Raw genomic sequence first — 7,620 nt, 5'->3', positions numbered from 1 at the left:
ACCAATCTCCAGAATTAGGTCTTTAAACCTCATCACACCATCATCCTTCCAAACCACCAATCTCCTGAATTACATCCTCTAACCTCATCATACCATCCTTTTAAACCATCAATCTCCTCAGTTACATCCTCAAACCTCATCACACTATCATCCTACCAAACTACCAATCTCCAGAATTATGTTCTCAAACCTCATCACACCATCCTTTCAAACCAATCTCCCCAATTACACCCCAAACCTCCTCCAACCAACACATCCCACATTCCCAATCGAATCTCCCTCGCGCAATCAAAGATTCATCGAGCCTCCACGACATCTGTCCGCTCGTGTCGCATGGAAATTCCTCGCGGAGCTTTTTCCGCCCGTCCGATTGGAAAGGCTTTTCCTCTTGCCTATGGAAACAAAACGCGGGCTTCCGGCGTCGCGGCGGTACGTGTCCCGTGGACTCCTCGCAGCCACGTACGCGCGACTGCTTATTGCGATGCAACTCGATCGAGCTAACGAACCAGTCGAGCACGTCTGTTTGAGTGAATTAACGAGGACGAGTCCAGTCGCGCCCCTCCCCCGCCTGCCTCTGCGCCGGCTGATTCTCACCACTCTCCGTTTCTATCCGGCGAGCGGCTTCTCTCCCAGTTCCACGGATCGCCGAACGATCTTCCACGTTTTTCTCCTCGCGCGACTCGTTTCTGCCCCTTTCCCTCGCCGCTGCTGCTGCTCCCCTCTAGCTAGCTCGCTTTCGTCCTCCGAAATCAGGATCCCGGCAAGGTTACGCGACGCTCCTAATCGCCCCGAGATTTTTTCGAAAGGTGCACGCACTCGAGCTCGAGAACTGGCATTCGACTGGATAGGCTCGTTTCCGAGGATTGTTCGTTAGGCATGTGGTATTGTGATTCGGGCGTCTGAATCGGGTTCTTCCTGTGAATGGAGAATTCGGATTTGTATCGTTTCGAGTCAGGTTTGTCGAGGAGCAACTGGAGGTGTGGCTTTGGAATGGAAGGTTCGTTGGACGATAAGTGACGAGTTTTGATGTGCTGCAGCTGAATTTTGCGAGGTTTGAACGAAGTTTTGGAATTGTTGGTTTTAGTCTGAGTTGGGTTGCATTTGAGGCTTTGACCTCCTAACTGACGAGTTCAGTCGTTTATGTAATGAATCATTGCTTTATACCACGAGAAGTTTCAATGGTTCGTGCTGCAGCTGAATTTCGAGAGGTTTGATCGAAGTTTTGGAAATAGTTGATGTTCTCAAATGGAATTGTTAGTTTTAGTCTGACAGGGGTTGCATTTGAGGCTTTGAGGACCTTGTAACTGACGAGTTCACTTATGTAATTATTTAATTATTCAATATTGGAGTACATTATTATAGTGTGTACATTTTGAATTCATCTAGAATTGTATTCTTATAAATGCTGACGTTTGGAAAATAGACAATTTAAAGATTGAATCTATATTTGTACATCGTGAAGGTTTTCGAAGGCTCGAAATCGTTCGTAAAGCCATTTTCTTCCTCTGTGCAGGGACACGAAGGTCCTCGAAGGATAGTCGGCTCGCGAATCTTCGAGACATCGAGTGCGTTTGACGGGGAGCCGCTCGGAACGGATGCTGGACACGCGACCCGCTCGGGAATGAAAGGACCCAGCGCGCGGAGGCGTCGTTGAACTCGGATTAAGAGGACCGAACAGGTAACTGCTTCTTTGTCTCTCCATTCCGACGCAACGTGTTTGCCGAAACTATGCCCGCAGCGTTTGAGATGCAAATTAATCGATCGATTTATCAGACTCGATCGAGCTGCGCCGGGCGCAGCGACTGATTCGACTAGACGGAAAATGATTTTACGCGAGGAATTAAATTGAAAACACGCGATGAAGTTTTTTCCGTTTGAAGCCTCGTTTTCGGCGGAATCCAGTTTGACCGCGCGGACGTGCGAGCGCGCTCGGCAAATTTGGAAACTGGATTTCCCCGGGAACGAGGGCGGAACGAAAAAAATTTCGTTTCATTCTTTTCGCTGACTCCGCGTGGAATAATTCGTTGATTGTGTTCCGCATTATGTCGAGTAAATTCCGGCTGGTCCGGGAGTCAGAAATTTCAGATCGCGAGACGCCGAACGGTGCGTTATTAGTTTTATACGACGGAAACGCGGGGATCTTTGTTTTACCATAACCGTCGTATCGATTTTATGCGTGCTCGATATAACGGATTGCATAATGTCCGAGCACGTTGAAAAATGCGGGGTACGCTCTCGTTTTATTCGGAACCCGATAGAATATTTATTATGGTAAACGGAGAGTCTGTTGCGCAACGGTTTATGCAGATCGACCTATCAAATTTTGTGTTGCGTAATTATTCACGGTGTATTGATGAATTATCGATTCAACGGGCACGCTAAATTTCGCTTCCTTAGTCGAAACTTATGACAGCTGCTGCATGCCGGATAAGTCCTGCTTTGTAGGTTACATTAACCCGATGATGTTTTTAGTAATGAGGAATAACACTGGGCGTAATTGAATGGTTGAACCATTCGCTGCCATTCTACTTTTCGGAAAACTGAATTGTTCGGGTGGAAATTCTCAGTGAGATCTACTTATATTGCTATAGATATCAATATTGTTACGCAATATATTTTAAACAGATAATCAATTCGAATCAAACTTCATATTTTTCTGAGTACTGTAGTAATTAGCAGAATTGCATAGCTAAGTGTCTTTACATAAAAACGATCTCGTTGCCAGTACGCAATGCGTTAACCCATTCGCTTTAAGGACGAATTTACTCAAACTAACGTGTCCTAATACAGTTGCACGAAAAAATACTAATAACCATTAAATATTATAACCGGATTAAGAAAATATTCTATCGTCGCAGTCGAGGAATTTCTCTCTCTCTTTCTCGGAAAACAACGATGCATTTCTTCTCCAGGATCTTTTCCTCCATTCTGCAAGAAAATTTGAAACCTAATAAGCCGTCCCTTTGTCAATTTACGTTACTACGAGCCCCGGGACAACGATGCAATGGAAATAATGATAAGAAAGACGAAACACGCGAATTATTAACAATTTCCTTGTACTTCCCCGCGACGCAAGGGAACTCTCGAAGAAATGTAGGCGTGATTGCATTGCAGTCGGAGTGGTGGACTTGGAAAATGGAAATTGCTAGGTCAATTTTCCCTCGGTTTCCTGTCCCGAGAATATTTATTGTTATCAGCGCGAACGGCGAAGCGACGTTCATAGGAATCACTCAAAATCGCGATACTTCTCCCGCAATGCGAATAGTAAGGCGCTATTGGACGCGCAACGATACATCAACGATACATTTTAGAAATTCTGCGAGTGACTGGCAAATCAATGATGTTAATATCCGCAGTACTTTAACCGTATTTTTCGAGCAGTAGGGAAATGAAGCTGAAATCGAGGATAAAACGTGTCTGAAATAATTGGTTCGTTAAACGCGACCGGTTCGTTGAATTACTTTATCGGATTCACCGCGTGTTTCTCGCGAGGTATTCGTCTGATTCGCAGCGCGCGTTTGACAACAATTACCCGAGCATCCTTAAGCTTTGCGTTTCCCATTTAACTTCTCCAACAATCGCTAAGCAACTCTCCGTTACGCGCCGCGAGGTACGATACGTTTGATTGACACCGTATATAACGTTCCCAGGAAGAATTATCAATTCAGGTCGCGCTGAATAAATTTCTTTAATAATTTCTCAGAGAAACATTACCTTTCTAATAATCGCAAAAAGACATCAGGCTGGTAGTTTGATAAGTTGATATTCGTTCATTTAGATTTTGGAAATTCTAGATGTAGAAATAGACAATCAGAATTCACATTCGTATAATTGGATCGACGAAAACCGATTGAAACATTTACCAAATAAAGTTTATAAAATTCAATCTACGTCAAATTGACGCGTTCCGTAAACCTAGTGTTAAGGAGGGTTCATACTGCTACCAAAAGTGTATGATTATTGTTTATAAAACGATCGGCCAACGATGAAAACGGCGAGCGTCCCGACGCGAGATTCTTGGCCCCGCGTCGCCGGCCATTTGCGCGGCGCTCGCATTACGCGCGTGCACGCGTGCACAGGCGTTCTCGGGATGAAACGAGCGTACCTACGAGTCTCATTATACTCGCAAATTCGTTCGATTGGTAGATACGGATTCCGGGCAGGAAACGCTCGGATATTAGCCATTAGCATCGAGGAACGCGATCAGCCGGCCGGATTTCAGGCGGCCATGATTATTCGTGTCGCGTGATTTTCTATTGTGAACGGCGAAATCCTCCCTAGAAATGCATGACACGACGCGGCGTCGCGTAGGTCGCCGTACGCTCCCTTTCCCGTCGGTTTTACGCGCGTGCCCGCCATATTACTCCTCATCTTGGCCACGCTCGGGACACCTTTGTATATGTAACAGTCGGATTAACGCGTTTACTGCCAACACTTTCTTCGGTTATAGTCCCGCCGGTATATTACGTATACTGTAATACGTTTCGCGTGCAACGCTGGTGCACGATTAATTTAGAATATTTGAACCAGTTGAGATTGATGCTCGATTTATTTGGTAAATTAACAGAACTACCGGGATTTCACACGATTGATATGTAATCTATGAAAATTGTAATAGATTATTTTCGGTTTCTTCGCACATTCGGTATAGTAGTGAAATGAAACTATTTATTTTCAAAATCGAAGATATCAATAATTCCACAAACAAATCGAAACCAGTCATTTCGACTGGTACGGTAGTTCTAGTGTTGATAAATTCATTTTAGTGAAAGTTGAAGTTATTTATTTCCAAGGTCATTTCGAATATTCAATGCTTTTATATCAATAATTGCGAGATAAAAGAATTGAAGTCATTTTGACTGGTATAGTAGATTTAGTGTTAATCAGTGACATTGGGAATTAGAAACTGAAGGATGATTGCAAATACTTTGTTATTATCATAGATTTATGATTATAGATATAAAATTATTTTCTTCCTTCTTTCATGATTATTTTTTTTTTATTACTTGTTTATTTGATTGTGTTCTATTTATTTTATACGCTGAACGCGTTAAGGAGGGATCGATGACAGTAATGAAAATAAACAGAGCTCGCTCGCAGCGATAGAATGAAATTATAGAAAGAACAAAGAGAAATAAACGCAGGATGAAATTGTCCTGTTGGTAATTCGATCGCTGTGAAACTTGTTAATTTCATCGTTCCGTTGGCGAGTTGTCGTCAACAGATTTTTCTCGCTATACCGCCGTTGAACGTAACGGTTACGTAAGGAAAGATCTCGAAGCATAGTTTGAATATCTCCGCGGGAATTGTTGGGGATATTAATTAATTAATTTTAAGATGAAGTTAGAAACAAGAGGAAATGGGATTAAACCGAAGTGGAACTAATGTAACGTAAAGTGAACTACATTGAACACGCTTAAACTGAACCGAAGTGAAATTAAGGAGCACCGCGGCGCGATAAAGCGTTCAAGAAACAATTCCTGGGTAGAAGTAGATGTTAACGTTAATTTCGAGTCGCGCGTCATCGGAGCCTATAAGAGTCAATTCATCAGACCTTAAGGCTAACGTGATTAGATTGAACGGTGACTTCATTCGTTTCCTTCTCTTTCGTTTAACGCTAGAACTGCCGAGCATTTAATACGATTAATATGCGATTCCTATAAAAATTTTAACAATAGATTATTCTCAGTTTCCTCGGATATTAGTTATAGTACTCGAACGAAAGTATTCATTTTCAAAATCATTTCGAATATTCAATGCTTGAAAATGTAATATTTAATATTGAACTATATTATAATATGTGATATTTAATATTGAACTGTATTATAATATGTAATATTTAATATTGAACTGTATTATAATATGTGATATTTAATATTGAACTATATTATAATATGTAATATTTAATATTGAACTACATTATGATATGTAATATTTAATATTGAACTATATTATAATATGTAATATTTAATATTGAACTATATTATGATATGTAATATTTAATACTGAACTATATTATAATATTGAACTATGTATAATGCATCGGTGCGCGAAATATTGGGATAAAAAAGCTTTGTTCCTCAATTTACCTGTAATTCCTCTTTGAATTCATTTAAAAAAAACCATCGTCTTTGTCTAGTTAGAAAATGTTAACTATTGCTAACAAAATACTTCCGAGTGCAAAGGGTTAACTGGTACGGTAGTTCCAGTGTTAATCAAACCGTACAGTTACAAACTAAACGGTCCATTAAGATGAATTATTCAATTCAGAAGATGCACGAGGAGGTTACATAAAAGTAACATTTTTTCTAATTAACTGTAGAGCAATAAACAGCTCCATCAGTAATACGATTGCAATCACAGCTTCGAGGAAACGCATTGTATATTACTGAAACAATTTTCAGATGTTCGAACGTCTAAATAAGGCGATGAACCGGTTCTAAGAAGAACAATATAAGCGCCACACTTATAATTGAATTTCGCTTGTGTAACATTCCGCTTCGAGCTAGCACATTCGTCATTTTCTTCGGCAACTTATTTTTACTAATCCTTTCAACGTCCACGTGACGCACTGTCTCTTCATTATGTAATTAGTTCAATTTATTTCTGGTACACGTATTTCCTTTGTTCTCCTATATACCTGTACTCGATGAATTCATCTTCGACGCACTCGCTAGGAGACAAAAAATTCTGTAAACACATTAATAACAGTCCTCTTCGAACACGTCATTCTAGATGCAAAATGGCTGCGAGGATAATTGCACCTGCAACCGCTCGTTATCCTGAATGAAGAAATGAGATGTTGCTTGCCACTTTTTCACAGAAAACCATCATGAATGACAGATTCATTTAGCTCTGTCATCTATTTTACAAACATATCATTAACACAATGATTGAAATAGTCATTATTCCCCGTAGTCGTAACCTAATCGCAATAAATATTCATATCATTAAGCGTGAAGAATTTTAAACCAGTTCTATCAGAGTAGTCAGAAATAAATATATCATTCAGAACAGAGAAACTTCTAAATAATCTGATTCGTTAACACATAGAATTTGATAAAAATTATTTACTAAACGTTTACGTCGATTTCGATCGATGCAATTTCAAGAATACGTATCGCAAATGTCTATTTTAAAATAATTTCCAAGATCTAAATGAATATTCATTTTCCTAGGAACAGTAGAATAAACTACAATAAACGTCCGTAAACCTAGTGTCAATAAAACTGAAGTATACTCTAATTGAAATGATAAACGCACGATAACAATCTCTATAAAGAAATTTGCCAAAGTCAGTCGAAGTTCCATCGAAAATTTTCTAACAGCCAAAGGAAGAAATCCCGAGAAGAAAGCGTTCGAGTCAGCGCAAAACAACGCGCAGATTCGCAAGTTCGAATAACTCTTGTCGAAGATCGTCGCCAAACTGGCCGGCCGGTGCGCGTTCCTCATGTAAAAATAGTTATCGATATAGCGTCGCTCGAGAAATAGACGGTCGACGCTGAAACTCTCCTCCTGTCCTCCGCGCGTCACATGTTTACCGGTCCGCGGAGGCGCGTTCCGCCTGTCGGGAAACAGGTTCGCGAGGAAACGAACTTCCCGCGACGGCCCCTCGGGACG

At 40.9% G+C, this 7,620-nt stretch overlaps 2 protein-coding genes across 3 annotated transcripts in view; both read left to right on the top strand.

The window, feature by feature from the left end:
* Positions 1-1,529: 1,529 nt before the first annotated feature.
* The window catches only part of LOC116433391 (sodium-coupled monocarboxylate transporter 1), a 74,202-nt gene continuing 68,111 nt past the window's right edge, over positions 1,530-7,620 (top strand). The window contains exon 1 of the mRNA XM_031991436.2: positions 1,530-1,678. The gene's annotated coding sequence lies outside the window, so the exon portion shown is untranslated. The remainder of the gene's footprint in view (positions 1,679-7,620) is intronic.
* Dip-B (Dipeptidase B) overlaps positions 1,542-7,620 on the top strand; it is a 107,333-nt gene continuing 101,254 nt past the window's right edge. For both annotated transcript variants that reach the window (XM_031991506.2, XM_076373432.1), the window contains exon 1: positions 1,542-1,678. The gene's annotated coding sequence lies outside the window, so the exon portion shown is untranslated. The remainder of the gene's footprint in view (positions 1,679-7,620) is intronic.

The sequence above is a fragment of the Nomia melanderi genome, chromosome 13 (genome assembly GCF_051020985.1).
Source record: "Nomia melanderi isolate GNS246 chromosome 13, iyNomMela1, whole genome shotgun sequence".
In the NCBI taxonomy this organism is placed as follows: Eukaryota; Metazoa; Arthropoda; class Insecta; order Hymenoptera; family Halictidae; genus Nomia; species Nomia melanderi.
This window is presented reverse-complemented; position numbering and strand designations above follow the sequence as displayed.